Below are 27,948 nucleotides of genomic sequence, written 5' to 3'. Positions count from 1 at the left end.
TTCAATGGAATCAAGGTTGAACCCAGGATGTTTTATGTTAGGTTGCATCACAATGAAGAATTATGATAAATAGTAGCGGCTTTTCAGGGCCCCCACCATCATGGTACACAGTTTTTCTAGTCAAGGAGAGTGTGTCTGAATTAGACAGTGGACTAGGATTACTCCAGTGGAAACTAGGACCCAGGAGATTTCCTCCTCATCTCAGGAGAGAGGGACACCGGGACATGGATTCATTAAAGGTAGCTTCACTTTGCTGCTAATGAAGAGATCTCTAAACAGAAGCTAGTCTCTAAGGGAAGGAGGGCTGCCAGGGGAATCAATTTTCTTTTCTCCAGGAGCTTGGAGAATCTATTATGACATTTCCTGGATATCAAATTCCATATGATGCATGTTATTTTGTTTGCTCTTTGGTTTATGTGAGTAGTCAGCCCAGACATATTGGGTGGCCTCAGGGTCGGAATTTTGACAACTGGGTTCATTTTTGTTTCATTGATCTCTAAACCAAAGTTTAGAAATTCTAAATGAAAGTTCTCTAAGGAAGAGGAGTTTTTGTTTATGTTTTTAAATTTTGTTTCAGAAGATTCTCTAGTGATTTCTACATATACAGGTCAAGGGGGGAGGCTGAAATTAGGGCCCATTCACACCAAGATAACAACATATAGAACTTCAGTTTGTCAGCAGGTGAGTCATTATTAGATTGCATTATTTTAATATAACACATGAATCATTGTATTGTTTTCTTTCATATTTGACATTTAAATGTTCTCCATTGATTTCTTGCATGATTCATACATTGTTATAAACCTACCACTAGTTCTACTGAATTTTGAGACAGTAATAAGTTTTGACTTATATCTTGTCATGGAGAAATAATAATATATTTTGGTCCAAGTTAATTAATTTAGCTTAATGAAAATAATAAAGAAAATAACAAAAGCAAAATCTATATGGACAGCATACAGTTTTGAAGAGAGAGTATATTTTGTGTATTGCTTCTACAGCATTTCTCAGAACAAAATGGCTATTGTTTCTTGATCACATGCAGAATTCTTAGAAATGTCAACAGTGCAGTATCCAAAAAACAAAGTGTCATGTCTACATATATATATGTATACACACATGCGCACACACTATAGTGAGGATATAATGTGGGTGGCCTTAATTACCTGGACACTGTGGACTTGATCCATTTTGAAAGGTTCCAAGTTTTCAGCAGAGAAAGACCTAAACTGAGAAGTCCTGTTGTAATAATTAGGCCTACAAAAATACCCTAACTGAAAGATCAACTGGGAGAAGTGAGTAAAAGTTCATAAAATGTCACAATAATTGTGAGCGATTATCTTTGAGAACTCACAGAGGATAGGCAGAGTTCCAGGGGACTGGCGAAAAGCAAACAAAGTATCTATGTTTAAAAAGGGGAACAAAAAGGATCTGGGAAATTATAGACAAGATAGCCTAAATTCGGTACCTAGAAAGATACTGGGACAAATCATTAAACAATCAATGTGTAACCACCAAGACGATAATAGGGTTGTAAGGAATAACCAGCATTAATTTATCAAGAACAAATTATATCAAACCTAACTAATTTCCTTCTTTGAAAGAGTAACTGCCCTAGTGGACAGGGGGAAGCTATAGATGTGATATATCTTGATTCTAGTAAGGCTTTTGATGCAGTTCCACATGATTTCTCATAAGCAAATTATGGAAATGTTGTCAAGATGAAATTACTATAAGGTGTATGCACAACTGATTGAAAGATTGTACCTGAGAGAAATCATCAATGGTTCACTATCAGATTGGGTGAGGGGGACATACTAGTGGGGGGTCTGTCCTGGGTCTGGTCCTATTTAATATTTTCATTAATGACTTGGAGAATGGAGTGAATTTTGAGATGACAGCAAGCTGGGAGGGGCTGCGAGCACTTTGGGGGACAGGATTAGAATTCAGAGGGACCTTGACAAATTGGAGAATTGGTCTGAAATCAAGCAGATAAAATCCAGTAATGACAAGTAAATCAATGGTACACTCGCACCTTGAATACTGCATGCAGTTCTGGTCGCCCCATCTCAAAAATATATTAGAATTAGAAAAAGTTCAGAGAAAGGCAAAAAAAAACTATTATAGGTATGGAACAGCTTCCATATAAGGAGAGATTAAAAAGACTGGGCCTGTTCATTTTAGGAAAAAAAGAGATGACTATGGGGGATGTGACTGATGAGTATAAAATCATAGACAGTGTGGAGAAAGTGAATAACGAAGCCTTGTTTACCCTTCAATTAACACAAGACCCAGCAGTCACTCAATTAAATTAATAGGCAGCAGGTTTAAAACAACTAAAAGGAAGTAAAATGCTTAATCCTACCTAGACTAACACGTTTTTTGCAGCATGAGCTGCAGTGTGTGATACCCTTCTTTCGGATGCAAATACCACTTCTTCGCAAAAAGATTGTGGCACCTTATAGATAGACTAACAGACGTTTAGCAGCTTCGTGTGTGGAAATACACTTCTTCGGATGCAATACCCACTTCTTCGGATAAAAGGAAGTACTTCTTCATACAACACACAATCAACTTGTGGAACTCGTTGCCAGGGGATGTTGTGAAGGCCAACATTATAATTGGTATTAAAAAAGAATTACATAAGTTCATGGAGGATAGATCCATCAATGGCTATTAGCCAAGGTGGTCATGGATGTAACCCCATGTTCTGCGTGTTCCTAAACCTCTAACTGCCAGATGCTGGGACTGGACAACAGGGGATGAATCATTTGATAATTGCCCTGTTCTATTCATTTTCTCTGAAAACCATTTGGCAATGGCCACTGTTGGAAGACAGGATACTGGTCTATATTGGCTATTGGTCTGACCCAGTCTGGCCATTCCTACGTTCTTAAGAGCAAAGTACTACATTTAGGAAGAAGCAGCCAAATGTACAACTACAAAATGGGACTGAACTGGCTAGGTGGCAGTACTGCAGAAAAGGATGTAGGATTACAAATTGAATATTACCCATGTGATGCATTGTGTAAAAGGCTAACCATTCTGGGGTGTACAAACAGGAGTGTCTTATGTAAGACCTGGAAGGTAACTGTCCTGCTCTACTTGGCACTGGTGCGGACTCAGCTGGAGTGCTGGGCCCACTTCTGGGTACAAAACATGGACAAATTGGAGAGTCCAAGGAGAACAACAAAAATGATGCCCAGTTTTTTAAAAATCGTTTGTGTTTAGTCTTGAGAAAAGAAGCCTGAGGGGGTCCTGGTAACAGTCTTCAAATATGTTAAACACTGGTGTAAAGGGGACTGGCATCAATTGTTCTCCATGTCCACTGAAGCTAGGACAAGAAGTAATAGACTTCATCTGCAGCAAGGGAGATTTAGATTAGATATTATGAAAGGCTTTCTAACGCTAAAGATAATTAAGCATTGGAATAGATATCAGAAACTGGGACGTGGGAGATCATTCCTAGAGGTCAGAGCTGGCGTCAGAGGTTGGATGCCAGATTACCTGTGTGATGGTGCACCCCGTAAGGCTTTATGGAAATATGCTTATGAATGTATATATGACATAACTGGAATATGTTTTATGCTACATATGCCATATAACATATCTCTGTAAAGGTTATAATCTACTTAATCTATTCATCCTATGTGTATGCATGTATCATTTTTGTGTTTGAAGTCATGAATATTGGCTGTGTACTTGCTTGATTTCTAAGTAGTCTTAATAAAGCATCTGGTCAGCTTCTTGAGAAAGGAATGTGCAAGTTAAGTGCCCAGTCAAGAATCACTTAATGGACAATGGAACTTGGAAGGCTCCAATCCACATAAGAAGTCTACTTGAGAACGTTCAAGGCAACATGTGAACCATAGCTGCTACCTGTAAGTTCTGAGTCATGTATGGACATGTGACTCGCCCATGTGACTCCAAAACTCCAGCTTGGAGCTGAACTTTGCATAGGAGAGAGGAGGGGGTCTCCAGCCACAAAAGAAAGTCTATTTAAATCCCTGGGAGGCCCCTCCATTTTGTCATCAGCTGGTTCAAGAGATAGCCTCTCCACCCACAAAGGATACCTGAAAAACTGGAACAAAGGACAGTAACCACCAGGGGTGTGACTGAGAGTGATTGCTGGACCCACACTAGAAGGAGACTACACTGTAAAAGGAAGCTTACTGGAACACCTCTGAGGGTGAGGTTTTATCTGTATGAAGTTTTCTTACTGTATTATACATAGACTTGTGTGTTCTGTTTTATTTTGCTTTTTAATTCACTTTGTTCTGTCTGTTACTACTTGGAACCACTTAAATCCTACTTTCTGTATTTAATAAAATCACGTTTTACTTAATTAATACCTGGAGGGTGGGGCAAACAGCTGTGCATATGTCTCTATCAGTGTTATTGAGGGCAAAACATTTATGAGTTTAACCTTTATACAGGGTAAAGTGGATTTATTTGGGGTTTGGACCCCATTGGGAGTTTGGCATCTGAGTGTTAAAGACAGGAACACTTCTTAAGCTGCCTTCAATTAAGCCTACAGCTGTTAGGGGACGTGGTTCAGACCTGGGTTTGGGTTTGCAGCAGGCTAGCAGGTCTGGCTCAAACCAGGCAGGGCCCTGAAGTCCCAAGCTGCCAGGGCAGGAAAGCAGGGGCAGAAGTAGTCTTGGCACATCAGTTGGCAGTTCCCAAGGGGGTTTCTGTGATCCAACCCGTCACATCCTGGAATGAGGCAAGACAATGACAAGACTGGACCAGTGCTGGGTCCAGGGCAGGAGCAGGGCTGGGAACAAGGCAAGTGCAGGAGCTTGCAGCTGAGGGTGAATGCTTTGAGCAGTAAGCACTCTATTGTTGCGGATCCGAAGACCAGGTCTGCTGATCTCTTCAGCGAATGGGGTGATTGTGTCAATCAGGCAGCTCAACTTGGGCACAGCTAGCCTTGTTTGACTGCCTGGGGGATAGGATAGCAGCTAAGCAGGCTCCTCATTCCTACGGGCTCTCATTCCTCACAATTGGCTTCCAAGGGAGGTTGTAGAATCTCCGTTACTGGAACTTTTTAAGAATAGGTTAGAAAAACATTTGTCAAACATGGTCTAGGTTTACTTGGTCCTGCCTCAGGACCAAGGGCTGGACTAGATGACCTCTCGAGGTCCCTTCCAGCCTGACATTTCTATGGTTCTATAATAACCCATAACAATAAGTATTGTGAGAAAAGGTGCAAAAGGGAGACTAAAAGACTGAATTAGTCCAAACAATAAGGCCTACTGATATAATTCCTTACTGTGGTAAGGTCATGGATGTAAGCAAGCTAAGTGCGGAACCAAAAATCAGTGGATCAAAACTGGCACATCAGAAATTAGATTTAGACAAACTAATGGAGGGGATCACCCCCTTTCTGGAGTCCTTAAAAAAAAAAAAAGGAGGCTTTGAGGGGAATATTAACAGAGGCCAGCTGACTAAAATATGGGAGAACAGGAAGACGTAAACCTCACCATTATGGCTGCCACCCCCACTGCCTCCTGGGCCTTTTGTATTCTGTGTAATAAGACTCTGTCTTACAGGCCATGACTGTATATTTTGCAACATTGCTGGAAGCCTATGACCAAAGTGGCAGTTAAAAGCAATTCCCTAAAAAGCCTGACGCTAGTACAGGTTGCTAAGTCTCAGCATGGCTGATATAAGCACATGCTACTGCAGTGTTTCTCCAGCAGTGAGGCTGCAAGTGAGAGTGATCCCTGTTGAGAGAAGCTGCTTTTTCTCTCTTTTCTCTCCCCTCTTGTGTGTGTTTTTCTTATTTTGTCTACCAGAAAATGAGAATGGACTTAAACAGCAGCTGCAGCTCCAGCCTTAGCCCTTCCAGGGCCGATGCAACCCATTGGGTGACCTAGGCGGTTGCCTAGGGCACTAGCATTTGGGGGGTCAACATTTTGGGTCCTTCGGTGGTGACCGCAGCGGCCAGATCTTCGGCCACCCCGGTCATCGTAGGCATTTAGGCAGAGTACACCTGGGGCAGGCGGACATGGGGAGGGCCGCCTGCAGCAAGTAAGGGGGGGGCGCGGCATGCAGGGGAACCGCTTCCCACCCCAGCTCACCTCTGCTCCGCCTCTTCCCCTGATCACGCCACCCCGCTCTGATTCTCTCCCTCCCAGGCCTGCGGTGCCAAACAGCTGATTGGCGCCACAAGCCTGGGAGGCGGGACAAGTGGAGTTGCCACGGCATACTCGGGGAGGAGATGGAGCAGAGGTGAGCTGGGGCGGGGAGCTGCCGCATGGCTCCCCGGGCCTGGGGGAGCTGCCGTGGGGGGGGGGTGCCTCAGGGCGGACAGGGGGAGCTGCCGCAGGGGGGATGCCTCAGAGTGGAGTGGGGGGGCGCTGCCGTGGGGGGGCGCCTTAGGGCGGAGGCGCAAGGTGGAAGTTTCACCTAGGGTGCGAAACATCCTTGCACCCACCCTGAGCCCATCTCAACTAACTTTTTCTCTTTTCCCCACAAAAGAACAGTTATTACTATCTTTAATACCATACTAAAGACTGTCAAACAGGGTTTCTTCCTTCTATCAACTCTCATGAGCTAAAGGGAAAAGGAACAAGGGATACCGTTAATATGAGAGCCTAACTTACTACTTCACAATTAAAATGTTGTAACTATTTTTCCTTATTTTTCTGTATCTTTTAACTTTTTATTAAAGGATTGTAACGGTGTGTTTGCCATGGTTCTAAGCAGGCTGAAGTCTCTTACTTGGACCCCCGAATCTTGTTTAAAACTATTAGTGTTGGAGACTGAGAGGGTCCTGGTAACACCTTTGACCCTCTGGGCATCTATATTCCATCAAAATTGATGCAACAGTGGATAAGTAAACTTTCCTACATGTTGGTTGTGATTGGATACAAGGTTTTTGTTTCGTCCCATCTCTGCTTTTTAAGAAAATATTTTAGAGTGCCATCCCATGAGAAGTTGTTACAGCAATGACAGCAAACATTAATACAATAAATACAATGTTATGGTTCGAGTAATGTAGCAACGAAATGCCTGGCACTGAGGTGTATTGCTTTAACACTATACCAGAACTATCTGTTGCTCTAACAATATGTTAGAAGGATGAAGTATTTAATTATGTATTACTCAGGTGTGGTATTGCATAGGAACAAAGGAGATTCCATAAAGGCTAATAGTGAGAATATACAGTATACTATAGATTGATTTATCATGAACATTCCTAGATGGCACCAGCAAAGCACAGTTCATAGTACTGTTAAAATTTATCCGCATAATTATGCTACATGATTTATTAAGAGCTAAATATAAAAGAAAGGCACCTGTGTTTCTCTAACTTAACTTACCTAAATGAGAAAAAAAAACTTTTGAAACTAATTTCTTTTACTTGCTCTTTCCTATGTTTCTACATCACTCAGTTCATATGTGAAAATAGTTATTACCACCAAGTGGACATTTCTGTGCATTTCAATTCTTAACAACATGTAGGGCTTTACTAGATAGAACTTCACTAAGATTTTTCATTTTCATCTATTTTTTTTGCTGGGGGAAAAAATCATTTCCGGACCATCATTAGCTATATCTAATTAATGCAGTGGAAGAGGGGAATATACAGATCAGTGAAATTACTTTCTCATTCAAATAATCATCAGCATGTACCAAAAGAAGTGATGGATGTGGTTTTGAACATATTGAATTTTCTACTATAAACGTTGAAGAAGATTAAGGTACTATTGCCTAACACATAATCATTGTTTGTTTTCTAGGCAATATTTGAAAGATGTTTATATGACAGTGAAAATAATCTAATCTTGCAATTATACACAAACAGATGACATGGTCAAATAATCATATAAACAGACATAAAACTTTTACAAACGATTTGAAAGAAACTTGCCAACAACAGAAAATACATGAATTAAGTCCGAGTTCTGTTGGAGTAGAATTGAATTTGGCAAATACTGTGCACTCGATGGCTGAGCTTTGTACAAGGAATTTAATATTTTATCTTTGTGAGTTTCAAACTGATACTTTTCCTTAAGGTTCTGAAACCAGAACAATGCTATTAGATAAAACGAGGTTCTTTAAATATTACTCCACAGCTACAGCTTAGATTCAGCTTTCATTAACACCTACATACTAGCCAGCTACAATGCATGCTGTAATTAAATAGCTTAGGTAAAACTTGCTTACCATCTACAAAGGTGCATGCATTTGATGACACAGTCTGTTCCAGCAATTGAACATTGCAAAGTAAAAGTTCCCCAATCATCCCACACTTTTAGTTGAATTGCAGGTCCAGTAGATATGGCAGTTAGTAAACACAGCTAGTCTGATTCTGTTCAAAATACCAGGCAAATTAAAGGTGGATGAGCATATTCAGAGCCAGCATTTAAAATGAATTTTAAATACAAAACCAACCTACTTACCAACCACCCAATAAATAATAAAATTCAAACAGTGACTCATCTGAATGTCAGCACATAGAGAACTCAGAGACATAGAATGAAATATAACTAAGCCCTGTTAAGTACATGTCACACTAACAAAAAAACACTAATGAATGGTGTTAGTCTTTTCAATCAGAGAATGTCAGAAACAAAAATTCACAACTCCAGAAAGAGAAACTGCCTTGAAAAGAACAAAAAGTTTAAGGGAATACTATACACAGATAAAGGCTTTTGTGGGATGTTTGAAATCATTTCACCATCTGTTGCCACTATCCAAAGTCAGAGGAAAATGGGAGAAATCTTCTCCCAATGTACTACAGTATTCAAGGGAAGATAACACTTGGGAAGTGTAGTAATTACTTCCAAGATGTATGTTTGTTACAAAAATACTCTCTATACCCAAATTATATAGTGCAATGATTTAGGTGCTCTTCAAGAAGGAGTTTGCTTAAACTATAGTTTTGCTCTATCATAGCAACAAGGTATATATTTGGTGGAATTTCACATGCTTCACTGAACCCTCTCGCATATTTTCATTTAATTACTTTCCTTTCTCCTGCTTCATGCATGGGATGCAGGACAAGGAGAGAGGTTTAAATTTAATCTGGCTTTTTTGTATTCTCCTTTTTGCCTTTTAAGTGGGAAGAGATGGACTGAAATAGATGTTAAAGGAGACTGAGATCCTTATGCAGACCTTATACAGGAAGGGTACAATCTCAATAAGTGCCTCGTACCTATTATACATTCTTGATTGGTTTTATTCCACCGGTGGCTAGCTGTCAAAACATGAAGAAAATTAAAAAAATGTATGAACTGGACTTAAAATGTAATATAATAAATGAAATGTAATATTCTTACTTAATAGTTCTAGCTATAGAAAGTTCAAAGGCATAATGCATTTCAATTATAAAATGAAACATTTTGTTCAAAGTGAAAACTTCCATTGGGATGCAAAAGTCCCTCTTGGACACTCTTTTTACCATTTCACTATTTTTAACCTAGGGAAACTCTAGGGAAGGTAATATCCAATGCTCAAACCTATTTAGTTCACCAAATCAGGTTATCAAGAAAACCTGATTTCATCTCAATCTGATGAGGATGGTGTCATGAAAGACTAAATAGTCCCTAATGGTGTAGTCTATTTAAAGTACAGGAAGTTCTTATAGCATTTCCCAGGATATTTTTAACAACAGATTTTTACCACAAGTGCTTAAAAAAGAAAGTGTATATGTTTAAACCAAAGTCCATTCAATTCAATGGGAAATACTTCTATCGATGTTATGAAGAAACAACATCAGTGTCATGTAATCTGGGACCATAAATACTATTATGCATTAATGATAATTGAATGGTGATTTCATGGTTATTCTACAGGGCAGATTAGAAGTTGTTTGGGTGTATTAACTGTACATTTCCATTAGATTACCATGTTTAGATGCTTTGGTTTTGAGATAATTACAACATTGGTTTTTTTAATCTTAAATTACTGATATGTATATTTAATCTTAACTCCATTTTGATGTAGATTTTTTGTCTTGGAACTTCCTTGGTTTTCAAAATTTATTTAAAGTTTTGTACATGAACACTAAACAAAATATTTTATATAATCATAATAATTTGATACAATAATCATTAATAACTTAGTTTCATTGCAACCTAATTTCTTCAGTTATAACCTATGCACAAGATTTCAATGTATATTAAATAATATGGAAAGTTTTAAGAATGTGTTATTCTGTTATTAAGATCATTCAGGACACAGAACAGGATGAAAGATGCTAAAAATTTTAAATGATCCATTTAAATTTCATTTTAATTTTAAACTAATTAACAGATTCACTTGTAAATTCATACACTACTGATTCTGTACTCAGAGAATAAGTGCTGTAGGTTTTGGAGGCTATGCTGTATTTTTTCATACATAACAAAGAAATTGAACATTTTAGTGAAAAATGCAACTCAACCTTATCTATGGAGCCATGACCAGTGACTTCATAATATGAGGGAAACACACATGAGTATCATACAGCCATCACTTGACAAGAGAGAGACATGCCAAATAGTATATATGAATGGACCAGGCAACAATATTTTAGTTGTCACTTTTTTTATTTTTTGCAGACAAATGCAGATTTGGATCAACCAAAACATTTAAAAAATTTCTGCTGAATTCATCTAACCGTTTCATTTGAAAAACAAAAACATTAAAAATAAAAATGTTTCATTAAGATATTATCAAAATGAAACATTTAGTTTTGTTTAGAATTTTACTTCCATATTATTTTTAAAAAAGAGGTTAACAAAACAAAACAAAATGAAATGTTTCATTTCAGATCAAACAGAATATTCCCTTTGATCCACAATTTTTTTTCAAAATTTGTTTGCTGAAAAAAAAAATTCATGTTGAGCTGAAATGAACATTTTTTAAAAAAATGTTAATTTTGGCCAGCGAACCAAAAATCAGTTATTCAGAGAGCTTGACTCGCTACATCATCTGCAAACTAAAAGGTACTTAGGAGCAATGACTCTGACCATTTTAGTTATATGACATTAAATGCTGATGCCCATTAGGCTCAACTTGTAGAACAGTTCTCAGAAGATTTCTCATGGAGCATAGTCTCGCAGTGCTACAGAAGACCTTGTATCCTTTTATTGAGATGTGGTCCCCTCAGTGTTGTGCTTCATTTTTTTTCTACTGTCATTCCAATTACTCTCCAGCTGTTTTGCCTCCTAAATTTCCAAATTTGGCAACTACAAAACCAGTTTCTCCTCTCTTGGTTTTCACACCTCAGCTGCTAGAAGAGGGCCTCATCCTCCCTGATTGAACTAACCTCGTTATCTCTAGCCTGCTTGTTGCTTGCTTATATATACCTGCCCCTGGAAATTTCCACTACATGCATCCGACGAAGTGGGTATTCACCCACGAAAGATCATGTTCCAAAACGTCTGTTAGTCTATAAGGTGCCACAAGCCTCTTTGCTGCTTTTACAGATCCAGACTAACACAGCTACCCCTCTGATACTTATCTTTTACTGGACTAACTTCTGTTAGAGAAAAGAGACAAACTTTCATGCTTCCACAGAAGAAGAGCTCTGTGTAAGCTTGAAAACTTCTCTCTTTCATCAGCAGAAGTTGGTCCAATAAACGATGTTATCTCAAACACCTTGTCATTAATATCCTGGGACCAACACTTACAACAACACTACAAATCTAACAAACACATTTAGCAGCTATTGTTATATACCTCCAAAGAGTTATTTTTCCATACACTCTTCCTTTACCATGTTGAATCCTATAAAGTGTTGAGCACTTTGGTCCTGAGATCCAGCAAAGCATATATGCACATAATTAATAGTTAAACATGCTTAAGTACTTTGCTGACTGGAGTTACAATTTTCAGCACCATCCAGGATCAAGCCCACAGTGATGAGACTGGCAAAAAACTACCTCTGTATTTTCTCAGCAACTCTGAGGTTGCTAGAATGGTACTGACTGAATTCAAAATAGTGCTAAGATTCAGACTCACTTAGCAACAAACTGTAATTTGCCTGCAAGAGGCTGAAAGAGTAAATAAAAAAAAAAAAGTTACTGCAGCCATTTGTTGGATAGACCTGGCACAGAAGTGTATCTGCTGGCACTCTTTGAAGACTCAGGGCCCCTGAATCCGCTCTCATGTACACCAATTTTACACAGGGAAAATGCAATTAATTTTGATTGAGATGCTCCAGATTTACACTTATGCAAGTTAGAGAACATCAAGTCCAAAATTACAACAAAATAGCTTTTGATAATGTTTCTTCAGTAGTATAAAAAGTGTGGTATCAAATTCAGCTACATACTATAAACCAAATCTAACATTCTGGGAAGTCACCAAACGGTACTATTGTATATAATCTCAGAAATTCTGCTTAGCTTCTAAAGTTTATACCAGCACAGGCAAACAAAACATTTATACTTAGCAGTTTATAAAGAAAAAAAACAACAAATCTCACTAGTCCAAAGTGGATGTTGTAGTCAATATATATTGTGACCCTAACTCTACCACAAATACAATTGGATCTGGCTGTTTGATATTTTGCTACTTTGCATTTAATTTAATTGATTTCACAAAAGCCTTTATAATTTGTTATCTAAAACTTTGACAAACTTTGGAAAGGTTTCTATGATACAAACTCAATTTATATTAATTATCTAGAGATGATGTGCAGGAATTCTTATTTTCAATACTAATTGATAATCATTGCAGAATTCTGTTAGTACTATATTTCTATCCAGCTCTTTAGACTGTATAAAGTGAATCATTTGATGGAAGTGATTGCAATACAAAATCCACAGAAATATTCTCTAAATTCAATTTGTGAGATGACATTGTCCTTTGGATAACACTTTCCTATTAGACATCAACAAGAAGTCAGTGAATACATGCAAGGAGTGGGGGAAGATATGGGATAAAAAAAGAAGCACCAGGCAGGGCTCCAGTAAAGCAAAGACCAAAATTATGTACGCCAATGGAATAGATGACTCCATAAATATTATATTAGATAATCAAATGCTAGAACCAGTCAGTCACTTTGAACACCTCAGCACAGCTTTCACAAATCATAATGACAACCCTGCTATACTGCAGAGAATATCTTTAACATGGATAACATTTAGCAGGGAAAAAAAATGCTCATCAACTCAAAAAGATCCCAATGAGGTTAAGAAGGAAGCTTTACAACAAATGCATCATTCCCTTGCCCTTACTGGGAACTGTGTCAGTGATACAGAAAACTAGTTTTCAGTTTAGTTGAATTTTTCAAGCTCTGATGTACATGCAGGGCCAAACTCTGTGATCAGGAATACTCTTGAAAATCAAGAAAAACTTGATGGTGGACAATGGAGTAATTTATGCCACTGTAGCTGTCAGCATAATCTAGACAGGAGAACTGGTAAATTAAATTAATTCAAATTTATCTGTAATTAAGACATTCTCAGTATAACTCTTCTGAAGCTTCAAATTAATATGCCTAAAGACCAGAAACTTGCGGCATTTTTCATTTCAGGAAATATCAGCCATTTAGTGTACTTGCATTTGAGGGCAAGCTGTATGACTGATTCCTTTCAAGAAAACACTGGAAGTAATTCATATCTTCCTAGCTCAGGATTTTAAAATGAGTGTCTGTCACCCAAGCTAGATTAAGAAGATAAACACAAAAACGGTATAGCTTATAGTAAACATAATTCTGATAATTCTTTTACTAGTTCTTACAAGTGGAAGCTATGCAGTGTCATTAAATGAAATGTGGAGAGAAAGGAAACAACCACTAACTGCTTCAGGGTAGTTTAAAAACAAACAAACAACCCCCCTTTTTTTTAGTGAGTGATTCCACAAGTGTCCATTATGGGGTTTCCTGCATCTTCCCCTGCTGCTGGCCACTTTTGGAAAGAGGATACCAGGTAAGACACACCACTGATTTTATTTCAATAAGGACATTTCCTATGTTCCCCATGTTGCTGGAGAAGGATTAAGAGGATGAGAGGCAGAAGAGTGGTGCGAAGTGGCATTAAAAAGACCAGAGCTGGCCAGTAGAAAATTGCACCTGTGCAGGGGTGCTCTCCACTTGTGGAGGAGCTCTGCCACCTCCTGTGCCAGCTTTCCTATTGCCTCTCCAGCTTAAGGTGATGGAACATGTTGGGGCATTTTGAGGGTGGGGCATGGAAGATGGAGCAGAATTGTGTCACCCCTGACTCTTCACTGGATTAGGTTCCCTGAGAGAGTTACAACCCAGGAGTCAGAGTTGGCTCCGTGCTCTGTGAAGATGGAGTAGGGAATCAAGCTTTTCATTTTTAGAATTAAAATGAAGAAAATAAAATCATAGAAGAGATTAACTGCTTGCCTGGTGGACCAGTCTTGTAATTTATGAATGTGAAATCATACCTATGAATATAATTGGTATTTTTTAAAATTTCTTATGTATGATGTCACATACACTAAGAGGTGTTTTCTTCCCCCTATGGAGAAAGCCATGTATTATTAACATTCACATAGCAAAGTAGACACACATAATAATCAGTGTGTAAAAATTGGGTTGAATGGCTGCCAATGGACAATTAAAAACATTTTAGCTGACCAAACTTGCAATTTAAATGTATCTGAAGGCATTCCCTTTGCATCTCCAAAGCAATTAATGCTTTCCTGGATGTAAACAGAACAAACACTAGAGTGCTTCTTCTCTGAGCTGTTAGAAGTTGTAGTATTTTGGTACTATTATATAATCCCTCCAATCATGATTGTAAGAGGTTGGTGGGCTGTAAGCCTCTATTGAGTCATTATGATGTCAAGTGATTGAAACCTGTATAAAGAGGCAGGGTACTTACTGTTGCATCATAATGCCAGGTTCAACTTGTAAATTAGAATGAGGATACGACAAGGATTGGAGTGTCCTTTTTTCAAAAGGGAAGAGGTGGGCCTTAAAGGAAGATACTAAAACCACCAGGCTTTGAGAAGACTCAGATATATGTGGTGCTGTTGTGTCAGTTACCAGTGACAACAAACCCCTGGTAGGGGTAAATTTGGACTAATATTTCAGTGGGGCAAATTCTATCTCCTCTGCAACACCCTTGTGCCATGCTGGTGGTGTATAATTGCCATAAAGATTATGCAATCAGCCAGGGGGAGAATTCTTCCATTTCCAGAGAAGAATAGGGCTACTGCATGCAGCCCTACATTGTTCCCTTGCAGCCTGAAGAGCAGAGGCAGAAGTTGGTGTCTATGTAGCACTGAATGCTATGGAGATTCTAGGCTGCATGGGAAATCTAAATCCTGGCATTTCCTCTGTTTCCTAGGAATATTTTTTTTAAAAAGGCCAGCAGAGAAAACAAATTCCATCATATGGAAACATACTGACATACACATGGATCATTTTTAGGACAGGAACCTTGATATCCACTTCAAGAACCTCTGCTGCTTGAACTAATGGAGCAATTGATAGCAGTAGGATGTTGTCATACTCTGTAGACCAGTAGTAAAGGGGTATGAGAGAGAAAGTTTGCTAGTGAGTTTCACTAACAAACCTTTATTGAGCATGTGCCAACTGCCATTTTTCAAAGGCTTATGGGTTGGCCAAATTTTGGCAGTTTTTTATGAGAATAGCAAAAGGTATATTCCTGACACAAAAACATGTAACATTTCAAGCTCTTGCTCCAAAACACAGAGGTGCTACAGCCTTTAAATGAAATGGTTGTAAGAATTTGTTTTAACATGGGAAATGCAACCCATTTCCCCATGTCTTGTTCTTAGAAACAGCTGAACCGTTTTTGCTGAAATTTAAAAAAGCTTGAGGCAGACATGCAGCGTAGAAAATTTCAATCTAAACAGTTACACTTGGTAAAAGTTATAAGCAACTGAAAACATGGTCTTACAATGGAAAATGCAACTCTTGGCAATCCTACAAGCTCTACCTATAATGACTATTAAATGATATTGCCTCTTTTAAAATGATAAAATGTTATTCAAATATACATCTTTCAAGTCAAGGTAGAGTGTTTATTAAATCAGACAATGTTCCTCATTCTCCATTTGGACCAATCTGGTAGATTCTTTAATTCATGAGGATGCCAAATAAGGAAGCTTTTTAGAGGTAATTATGGAGGGTCCAGGTGGTGGTAGTAGTGGTGGAAATCAAACTTCCAATCAAAAGATAGGGTCCAGGGAAACTTTACAGACTTTCACTTGGCTGTTATTCCAGCCCTTGGACCCAGGGTTTGTGGCCAATGGATTCCAACCAAGTCAAGCCAGCAAAAACACACTCACCTGCATTCCTGCCGGTCCCTAAACTGCAATCATACTGACCTACATGGAGCCAGTTCCATCACATGTAAAGCACATGGAGTCCCTCAGCATATCTACCTTGTACTTTAGGCACAATGCATCCACAGCTATCCTGTTGCACATGAAAGCCCTGTGATTGTGGCTCGATTATACTCATAGGAACAAACAGTTATTAATTAGGGTAAGGGAAATATCAACAGCATACAATGTAATTATTTAGAGAAGGCAGATGCTGTAATCCAGTCTTCAGAGAAGAAATGTTGATACTGGTGAAAATCAATGCATATGATAGCTGAAACTGCCAAGGTCAGCTTTTACTGATAAATGTCCTTTCTTGCTGTCAACTGATCCTCTAAAATATGATACCTCTGCTTGTCTCTCTTTTATGATCAAATGACTTTTTTAAAAATAGAAATCAGCTTTTCATGTCAGGAAATCCTCTCTCTAACCAGGGGTGCTGACCATCTTCAAGAAATTCACTAAAATGGTGAGCAAGAATTTTATAAAGACAACCTAAATTTTTCTGATGCTATTGAAAAAATAATGAGAATGGATGAACACAGTGCAAAAGCAGACAGGGTTTTTTGAATATATATATATATATATATATATCAATCACTCTTATCAAAGAATCACAAGATTTAGCCTATATATATAGGCTAAATCTTGTGATTCTTTGATAAGAGTGATTGATCGAGTCTGGGTGAGTTTGTTTTAATATCTGTTGTGGACAGAATCTTGACTGAGACTCAATCAATCACCTTTAACAGGAAATCAGAACTAATGCACTAAAACAATATCTGTTATGCACTCAGTTCATCTATCATAATCCTCTTGTGCAACATTGCAGAGGAGATACAATTTTGTGAATTGTGGAATGACAGGTCAGGGTGCACTGTATAGATCATTGCTGCTTAAAAAAAAGAGGCAATTACATTTTTTGTATATGCACTAGAAAGTGTCAGCAAAATTTTAAAATCATTGATACCACTGTCTCTGACCCCAAACTGCAGCTGCCTGTCACCAGTTCAAAGATATTAAAACAAAGCAAAGGAAATGACATGATTTTGTTTAGGCCAGCTATCTGAAAGCTTGAAAGTCAAAAAGTCCTTCTCACATTAAATGAACTGTAAAATATGCGCCCAGAGCTGCACCCATTGAAATGAACAGCTAAACTTCCACAGAGTTCACGGTGTGCCAGACTGGAGCCTAGATCTGCTTAAGCTGCATCGGATTGCACATTTTACACCTGATCTGTGGTTTGACCTCCTTTAGAATTTTTAATAACTTTAAATTCCTTGTAGCTAAGACTATTAAACCTCAGTGCATTTTCCACACTAAATAAGAAATAGTCAGGTTGTTTCATCTATTACATCACATGCCATAGTTGCACCTGTGTATACAGGAAGACATGCACACAGCCCCAACATACATGAATGCATTTAGGGATTTGAATGTCTGAATTAGATGTGCCCATTTAAAATATCAGGACCTGAAGGATAAAATAGTTGCTTACTGGCAATAAGCCACTGGAATGGAAAGAAAAAAAGAAGAGAGAAAATAAAACCCATAATCTTTGCAGAACAATATGAAACATGTCCCCAAAATGTAGCTTGCCTTCCATGTAAATCTAACATCTACCTATCGCTCTGAGGGGGAGAGTGTAACAGGCGCACAGTGTGGCTAAGCATCTAACTCCCATTGAGACCCTATGAAATTTAGGTGCCTCAGTGTCATATGTGCTTTTGAAAATCTTCTTCTGAGTGCTTAACTAGATATTTATCTGCCTTTGGACAGAAAAAAAATCAAATGAATGGCAACCACTGATATATCGCAGTTCCTTTACTACAAAGCACATTTGTCTTTTAAATTAAAGTTTTCATGTATACTAAATAATGTATTTGGTAGTTATTAAATTGCTCTTTTCCCCCTCCACCCTGAAGAATGCCTATTATAAAAGGGAGTTCTTTAAGTCTGCAATAATTTTCAAACCAAATTACCTGCCTAAGACTCCCAAAGGTAGTCTGTGATGGAGTAACAAATAGAGTATGAAATAGAACTACAAACTGGGTTTTGAGAAATGTTCAGTTATATGTTCCACTGCCTTAGCATTGCCTTGCAGGACACCAGAGGAACTCAACAGAAAGACCTTTATATAAAGACAACCTGGATGAGCTTCAGGGATTTACAAGGTTACAGTTGCCTTGACTGGTTCAATACCACAGCAATCCTAAAAGAATAAAGAAGTGAAGAAAACAAACACTGTGTAGATAAGGTTACACCAAGTGCAGAAATGGACTTACTGTAGATTGCTATGCTACTCATCACACCCAAAAGATAGCCTTTTAGTTAGTGGGTATGTAGAACTGAAACATGAATAGCTTTTCTATTATTAGAAATGAACAAACCAATGACTAGAGTGGAGCCCAAAGGTCTGCAAGTTAGAAGGATCACCAAAGAAGAACTAATAGTAAAAAAGGGAGGTACTTTTCCAGGGATAGATTATCCTTTCCTTTTTTCCTCCACAGCAGAGGGGATGAAAACCAATGAAAGTGTCTGGATTTTAGTTTGTATACAGAGGGATTGATCATAAGTGGCATCATACTCTATTCCTTCAAGTCTCCAGAATCCCCTGTACATGATCTATGGCTTTTTGATGCTTTGTGACACACAGGGTAGTTGAAGGTGGCAGAGTTAGAGCATTATCACTCTCTATGCCATCCTGATCCTCCATATCCATGGGAATTTACCATGACCACAACACAATCCCTTAATTTTTCACCTCTTCATACGTAATCCCATACTGAAGGGGGCTATACATAGACAGCGAGGAGGACAGCTGAATCACTGCTGCCATTGGTGCAGTGGGGTCCACGGATAAACATAGTCAATGAGCTTCTGTGAAAAGCCCTCAGACCTTTGTGGATGTCACTGTGGGTTTCTGCTGTAAATTGTAGGGCATTTTTTAATTAGGAGAGCTATTTCCTTTTCCTGTCTTTGCAAAGGTAAATTCTCCCTCCATCCCCTGATAAAGTGATTCTAAAGAAACTCATGAAGTTTCCAGGCCCTTTCATTAGACTTTCCCATGTTGGGCATGATGTTGAGCCAGTGTATAATTTACTTCTAATTCTACTTAATTTATGCTAGTCAATTTGTGAGGGGTAGTTTAAGCCTGGGAATCATTTTGCACTGTAGTGAAAATAGCTCCTTGATAATGATTTTTGTTTTCCATTTACCTGTCTTATGGACAACATTTTGCCAACAGCCTATCAACTTTATTGATCCAAACATTCCAGGAAATAATTTGCTATTGTGAATAGTCCTGGTTATTATTTTGCATAACATTGATTGATTAAGCAATATTAATGCACTTTGAAGCTCATGAACAGTGATAGATTTGGAAGCGAAGAATCTATTGGAGAGCTGAGAAATCTCACACGTCTTCACTTTGGCACTGCATTAGTCTAGCTCAAAAATCTGTTTCACAGTTATCTATAAAATATTATTACAAATTCAATTATTCATTTAAACGTTGACAGCACTGGAAATTCAATTTCTATATTAATGCACTTAACAGACACAGCACAGGGAATGAGATATTCAGTTTCCTCACATTGCACCACCAATGTTCCATTTAGTTTATAACATCTGCCTTGTTATAAAATTGAAGGTGACATACGTTATAGACTTAGTCCTCCTTTAGAGGGGACCCATTACCACAGTAGTTGGAAGGAAAACTTTATGTCCACTCATTTCTTCTTCTGTGCTGAACACTGCCAGTAAGTTCCCATTGGGATGTTATTTCATGATGTGGACACCTCTCACCACCACTACCTTAGGGTCAAAAACTGCACTGATTTACCCCCACACACTCCACACATGTCTTTGATGTGTTTAAATCAGGACAGAATTTGGCCATCAAAGTAGAGTTAGAATCTGTTGCCTATGTCTGAGAACTGACAATACGATAGTGAGAAGAAATTTTAATATCTAGGTCACAGGTTCTAACAGATTCCAGGGGCTAAATCCAGTCCTTAACATTAATATCATTGCACAGTATTTTTAATTGTATATGGCTGTAAACACTGCAATTCATCCTGTATTTGCTGTATGCAGAAATGTCTTTCTTTCTATACTCAAACTCTGTGTTATTTAGATGATGCAATGGAATATCCCATCGGCTTAATATTAAAGTAATGATTTCAGAGTGCTATTCTGTATTGTTGGTTACTAAATTACCTTTTCAACTTTAGCCTGGGTGAAAACCTGGCTCAGTTGAGATGTTCGATGGTCTCAGCCTAATGCCAAGTGGATATTCTTTCTCATCATAAATTGGCCAGTCTGGCAGCAACAGAAGAAATACACTCCAATGGATGGTGAGCACTCTATTGTATAGACAGAGTTGCTTGGGAATGTTACATGGCACCTAAATACAGCACGTCTCACTGAACAATCAAGCAGTCACTCCCTTTCTTTCACATTTAAGTTAAACAAATTCACACAAAATTGCTTGGAAAAAAAATATATACCTGGCTTACACAATAAAATTCTATTACATATAATGATGCATCACATAACTGGTAAACTTTCACTGCAGAGCATAATAAGACCGAAAAGATAAAATATACTCTTCCTTCAAATGTCAACCTATAAATACAGCATGACATTAAAATACTGGTGCTCCTGTAATCAAAGCAAATGTAGTCCAAAAAGGAAATAAAACATTTATGGCACACAGAATGTTGGTGAGTAAGATTTTGAAGTCAATACCAGCAGTAAATTACATGAATCTCAAAATGAAAACCGGTATTTTTCTGCCTTCGGGCAAACTGAAGTAACATCCTTTTGTTACCGCTTATGAAATTAGAAGCACCTTAACTGAATTTACTAGTTTTCTAAATTAAAAACCTAGTTCAAAATGTGGTTTTACTCATGTCAGTATAACATTGTCTCTTGACTCTTTCCTCCCATTCACATCCTCCTCCCCCCCCATCTACATACATTATTTAGCATGTCATAGAGCATCTGGAACTTGTGCCTGAAATACCGTAAACTTGGCCTTCTGGGCATGCCGCAAAAGCCATTTGTTTGACAGGGCTTGGGGAAAGGTTCAGGGTATGTTCCTGAAAGGGTTAAACAGGCTATTTTGTTATTTTGATTTATTGTCTGGCTGAGTTAATTCATTATTTGTATGTGACTTTTTTGACGCTGCATGGTCAAACATTTTTACTATAAGTCTAATTATTATAATGCCTAGAGTGTTCTAAATTAGCATTTTTATTGTTATTTAAATCTAAGTAACTAATTACTACCTTTGGACCTGAGTCACTGGCCGTTAAAGTTAATATAAAGGCTCATTGATTGCAATGGATGCTGGATCCGGTCCTTTGTCAGTAAGTCAGTTTCCCACTTCCAAGACACCATCTACATTTCCTGAGTAGCATCAACACAACTCCCTCTCTGAGGTTTGAGTTAATTAACAAACAAAATGAACCGCACAACAATGGAAAGTCTAATCTAAGCTATGTTGAGAGGCTTGGCTGGCCTGCAGGGCTCTTTAACACAGTCTCAAATCTCTTAGGAGTTGATGGGTCTCAGTGCACCTTTGACAAGCTTAACAACTTCCCAGGTGGAGAGAATGAAGGTCAGGTGACCCAATCAGACATGCCATAGATAAGGAAGAAGTCTGGAAAGAGGTGTTGGGGATGGGTGTTGGTAGAGGTCTACAGGGATTAAAAAGACTCATGAAGGGGCCTGAGTTAGCAGGCAAGAAGGCCTTTGGAGATGATAGAGAAGGTAAAACTGTAGGCAAGAAGTGCTGTGAGGCCAGGAAGACAGACCCTCAGGGAGAAGGACCTGTACCCAGGTTGAGGCTGGAGTGAAAAATGAACTTTAAAGAGAGGACAGAGCTCAGGGGGAGAGGGTCTAGACCCAGCTGAAACTGGGATGAAGACTTTGTAGGTTTGGGTTCTATTTTGAAAGAATTTGTGCAGAACTTAATAAACTCTACCACAGAAAGGGAATATTTTGAATATCTATGGACTTTTTAAGGGGCCCTGAGCAAAAGAAAAAACTGAGGCAGAGAGCCGCAGAACCATCCATGGCCAGCACGGAGCAATACAAGAGGCAGCCAGTCCTTTTTGAGAGTCATAGTTCAGAGTTGCTATATAAATATCAAGTAGTATTATTATTAATCTATACCTATTCATATACCTGGTGAACAGAAACCCCCTCCCCAACAAAATCAAATTCAAGTAATTACACATAGGGTTGCAAAACTACTATTGATCTTCCTTTTCCTTAAAACTTTCACTAGTTTAAAGGGCTGATTTTAGAACTTCTATATAACTCTTGTACGGGGAGACTTTAGCAAACCAGTAAAGTGCCTGAAACCACTATGGCTTATTGTTAAAGATAACCTAGTCAGCAAGCTGTTAAAAGCAAGTCTCAGCTTGACCAAGGCAGGAGGGGAGGGGGGTTTAGGGTGCCACCGAAAGGGCGGCTTGACCCCACATCCTTCCTGATAAGAATTGGGTTGAAATTGCTGATAAATGCGTTTTCAAAGAGTAGGATATGCCCCAGGAATGTCTATTGAGATCTCAAGGCTGCAAGTTCTGGAAAAACCCACACCTGGTTAATCAATAATCAGAAGGAACCTCTTGCTTGAAACTGCTTACTTAACAAGGTTTCTTTAATTACTAATGTATAAATAAGGGGAAAAAGCTTGAGACAGGTGGGACTCGTTTCGGGACTGGCCTCTCCCTCTGGATGCATCTTGAGTTCCCCAGCGGCAGACGGGCTGCCGCTGTATCACTTGAAAGCCACACTCAGCTTTGGTAATTATCAAGGGTTGGGGGTATTTTACTAACTTGTTGCGGACGTGTGTAAGTGCTTGAGACTAAGTAAAGTTTAGCTTTAAGTGAAAGCACTCTTGTGTTGTCCTGTTTGTGCCAGCCATCTATCTGTTGGATGGCTGTGTCTCCCCTGATTTATTTCCTGACACCTCCTCGCACGGAGTAAAGTTACCAAGAGCTTTGGGTTGAAAGAACCCCGGGTAACACCTTGAAGGCAGGGATGAGGAGTTTGAATACTCAGACATTGCTTTGTATTGTCGGGTCAAGAGCTCACAAGCATGCATGCATCCTATGGTGGAGCACATATACTCGACAAAGAACATCTATATTTCCTCGAAGCCAGGGATGAGGAGTTTGAATATGGTACAGAAGGAAACGAGATATCAATGAAGTATTAAAAGAGAAGTGTGTGTGTGTATGAGATGAGGGGTGGGATATAGTCAGAGCAGTGGAATAAGAATGGAGAGTTTGGTTGTGACATTTTAAGCAGACTGACAGGGAGCAAGGTAGGCCTAAAATAATCTAGATGGGAAATTTATGGACAAAGGTTTGGCAGGAGGAAGGGCTGGAGTCTGGAAAATGTAGAGGAATAAGTACTATGGGATGGATAGAGTTTGAACATATGGAGCTTCCTGCTACTCTGTCAACGAAGAACTGCAATTTCTTTCTGAGAGGGAACAGTCTATGAAAACATGCATAAGGGGTGCAATCTATCAGCCCTGTGGATCCTGTGGAAAGGAATTTCCAGTCACATAAAGGGTCAGCTCTACCTCTGACCCTTCTCCCATTGCACTGTGGATTCCACAGGTACTGTGCTGCAAGTGGCCGCACACTCTATCCCCTGCATCAACCCCTTTTCTCACAAGGAATGTGTATAGCCAGAGAGTCTAAGTTAATGCTGCTTCTAGATTTTGGCCATAACCTAGCTGGCATACAGTACTGCACTCACTGCTGGCTGACTGGGGGTGAAGGAAAAGGTTTGGTGGACTTGAGCCTATTATAGTTTTAAGCCAAACTTAATGTCATGCCATTAAACATGCTCATGCTTCTACTTTTAAGAAATAATTCAGTTCAACATCCTACCACTGTTTTTGATTTGCTGTCTAATAGGGAAAATTCCTGGTCTCTCTGTATAGTGCTGCATGGGGATACCAGTCCACCAAGATATTGGTTAAGGTACATAAGTACAAATCATTTTAAGTGGCCATGGTTCAAAGCAACAAACATACTTGAACGCTAAGTACAGCAGAAACTTAAAAAGACTTTAGGCATATGTTCCTGTCAGAGCCCATAAATGACCAAAGCTATCAGAGTCCAGAACAAAACATGCCTCTTTCTTTGGGCCACAAAACAGCCGAGCTCTAATGTTCAAAGGGAACAGAAAGATGGGATATGCTCATGTATCCTAGTATGTGCACAAAATTACTGGTCTCTGACATTTAGATTAATGTACTTAGTATAAGGGTGGGGGGGAGTTGCCACACAGAATCAGTATGATGAAGCACACCAAAATCAAATTTGTTGTACTGAAAAAGTAAATGATTGCATGTTTATTGCTGAAATAGGTGAAGGTCTTATTTGCTAATATACCTCAGGAGTAGCTGTTTTTTTTACTACATTTCTGAAGAAAAGAACTGCCTCCTCTGGCATAATATAGATTTTCCTTTCATCCACCAGAACTAAATATATTAGTTACTGTACACAACTAAAAGTCAAACACACTGCATCCCTTCATTAATGTATTTGTCCTTACACACAAGAAGTTAGCTGGTTCCAGTTCTTTGGCCACTTCACCAAACTCATTTCAGTTACATCACGTCTCTACATAAATTCTCCTGCCTTCAGAAACATTTGTAAACCGAGTTCCAATGAATGCTTTTACTCCCTAGCTTCCTGCATCTAATCTAATTTATTTTCAGACATTCATTCTAGAGAAACTCCACCAAGGATGCATTTAGTCCTTAATTATATCCAGATCTAGAAAGGCACTCATTTTTACACAAAGGCCCCTTTACACCACTCTGGCAGTGTAAAGCAGCCTTAAAGGGAATGTAAATTTTATTTCTGTCCACTCTAACATCCCTTTACATCACCAATGCAGTGTAAAGGGGCCTTTGATTCCTAGATTCTAGTCCAGGGGTAGCCACCCTGAGCCTGAGAAGGCACCAGAATTTACCAATGTACATCGCCAAGAAGCCACAGTAATACGTCAGCAGCCCCCCATTAGCTTCCCCACCCAGCAGCAGCCCCTCCAATCAGCACCTCCCGCTCCCTCCCTGCACCTCCCAATCAGCTGTTTCACGGCATGCAGGAGGCTCTGGGGGGGAAAGGGAGGAGCAAGGGCATGGCAAGCTCAGGGGAGGGGGCAGGAAGGGGTGGAGTGGGAGCAGGCCTGTGACAGAGCAGTGAGCACCCCCTGGCACATTGGAAAGTTGGCACCTGTAGCTACAGCCCCGGAATTGGTGCCTATACAAGGAGCCACATATTAACTTCTAAAGAGCCGCACATGGCTCTGGAGCCACAGGTTGGCCACCCCTGATCTAGTCTGACCTCATGTGCAACACAGGCCATAGGAGTGCCCTGCATTCAGTCCTAGTTTAAATGAGAATGAGGATCCCTACTGCTAAATATAGAGCGTGTATATCTATAGGCCAGAAATCTATGTCAACTCTTTCAGTGAGCGAAACATAATCTTTAGACTCTACATTCTGTGGGAGAAGGGACTGGCTACTGATTATAAACGGTCTAGCACACTGAGGCCCTGATCATGGCTGGCACTAGGCACTACCATATTAAATGTGACAATGTTATATTATTATTATTAGCAATGAAGAATACCCCTGTCTTAGGATGTGCTTCTTTAGCATACCCCTTGTGGCCTGTCATGGTCCAACAGGCACATTGCACTCAGTGCCCCTTGTTTTTTTGTCAGACTCAATGAGGTCAACCCCTCTTTGCTGGGTGTGGTATGTTCACTCATTCTATTGAAGGTAATTTACTCAATTAGCCACTCATGTTCACACCCACTCTGGGTCCACATGAAGGTCCTGGTCAGTTTCCTCTCCTCTATCCGTGGCCCCACAAAGTCGCGGGACCTCCTGGTCAACCTCCTCCTAGCCCTGGCTAAAATGGCCATCTACAAAACCAGGGAGAGGAGGTTGGCCAGTGAAGACTCCTGTGACTGTGGGGCTTGTTTCTGATCCTCTGTCCGTTCACGTATCCGGGCAGAGTTCCTCTGGGCAGCGTCCACTGGCTCCCTTGACGCCTTCGAGGAGCAGTGGGCGCTGTCTGGGGTTCTCTGCTCAGTGTCCCTGTCAGGCTCCCTTCTTTTGACCCTTTGACCGCACTCCTGTCCCTGTTCTTTTATTAGTTGTCCCCCAAAATCAGGTTTTGAGGTCCTGTAGTACATCATCATCCCTATGCTGCCTTGGGTGTGTGCAGCAGCAGGACAACAAGATAGAGGAGAGAGATAAAGTTGTTAGAAGAAAAGGAACTGCCACCAGAGGCAGCAGGCAAGCCAGTGGCTGCTAAATGAAAAAAAAAAGATGGGAAATGGGAAAACAAAGTAGTAAGGGCATGCATGATGAAGTGTGTGTGTGTATCAGAAGAACCAAGCAGCAGCAAATGTAATGTGTGTGTGTCTGACGCTTTGCTAATATGGCCTATATATAATATGAGGCATTGTAAATAATAAATGATTCAGCTTGCAATCATATTGGTTGTTGTGCTTTATCCGGCCCGCCTGCAACGCAACACTGTATATCCTCCTCTTAGGCTGGGGGGGATCCTTTAGCAGTGGGTGAGATCAGTGGGCTTCTGCCCGCCCACTTCCCGGAACCCAATAGGTACAGGCCTGGTGTGCCTCAGTTTCCCCATATGCTGCATTGTTACCTGGTGGGTGGAAGGGGACTGCTTGTTCTCAGGGCAGGCTGACACATGTAGGTGTGGGTGTCCTCGAGCTGTCTGGGCCTCAGTCTCCACATCAGTGGAGGATCTGAGAAGAGAGGGCAACTCCAATCAACAGGACATGGGCACCTAGCACCCAATGACCGAGGGGGATATGGACGGTCCCCCCTCTCCTTAGGGAAACTGAACAATCCCCAACTCGAGATCAAAGAACTGGGGAGGAACAAGATGGGGGAGGGATAGCTCAGTGGTTTGAGCATTGGCCTGCTAGGCTCAGGGTTGTGAGCTCAATCCTTGAGGGGGCTGTTTAGGGAACTGGGACAAAATATCTCAGGAGGTCCCAGTCCTCCTCCCAGAGCTGGGTTATACTTCAGACAGTCCGTCTGACCCTCTCCTTAAGGCAACAACCTCCTAGCTCAGCTCTTAGAGTTATACCTTAGGCCAGCTGTAGAGATTCCAGCAGCTACTCCTCCAGCTGGCCCTTTTCCCAATCAGTCCTTCCACCCTCAAGCTGGAAGGGTTACCTAGGCAGACTTCCCCTGCTGCTGTCTTACCTTGCTAACTCAGAATTCTGCATGAGCCTTCTTATTCCCAGCAGCGTCCCTGTATCTGCCTGCTATGAAGGAGGCAGCCAGTGTCTATGCTGGCCACTTCTCCCAGCTCATTTCCTATCAGATGGGTGAGAAGGGCACTCTGACCAACTCTCTTCGCAAGGCTCCAGGTCCCAGGCCCTTAAAGATACAGTAACATAATTCCTTCAAAATGATACTTCTCCTGAGACCCCTTTCCTGTCTCCCCATGTCTCCTCAGGCTTTGTATATCAGACCATCTCAAACGCTTAAAGGTCCATGCCATCTGATCGTGAGGATTGACCAGTAGACAGTACTATCCTTAAGGCGCACACTCTCCCAGAGAATGAAATTCATCTGTGCAGAGGGTA

At 39.9% G+C, this 27,948-nt stretch overlaps 1 protein-coding gene and 1 long non-coding RNA gene across 17 annotated transcripts in view; one reads left to right on the top strand and one right to left on the bottom strand.

The window, feature by feature from the left end:
- RBFOX1 (RNA binding fox-1 homolog 1) overlaps window positions 1–27,948 on the bottom strand; it is a 2,636,561-nt gene that overhangs the window by 1,616,162 nt on the left and 992,451 nt on the right. The gene's annotated exons all lie outside the window — the stretch shown is intronic.
- On the top strand, window positions 100–27,934 carry LOC120372969. Its single transcript, XR_005585308.1, has 3 exons — window positions 100–239; window positions 578–681; window positions 27,819–27,934. It is a non-coding gene; the product is annotated as an uncharacterized LOC120372969 (long non-coding RNA).

The sequence above is a fragment of the Mauremys reevesii genome, linkage group 10, assembly GCF_016161935.1.
Source record: "Mauremys reevesii isolate NIE-2019 linkage group 10, ASM1616193v1, whole genome shotgun sequence".
NCBI classification, from domain to species: Eukaryota; Metazoa; Chordata; order Testudines; family Geoemydidae; genus Mauremys; species Mauremys reevesii.
The sequence above is the reverse complement of the archived record's forward strand: the minus strand, read 5'-3'. Positions and strand labels throughout refer to the sequence as shown.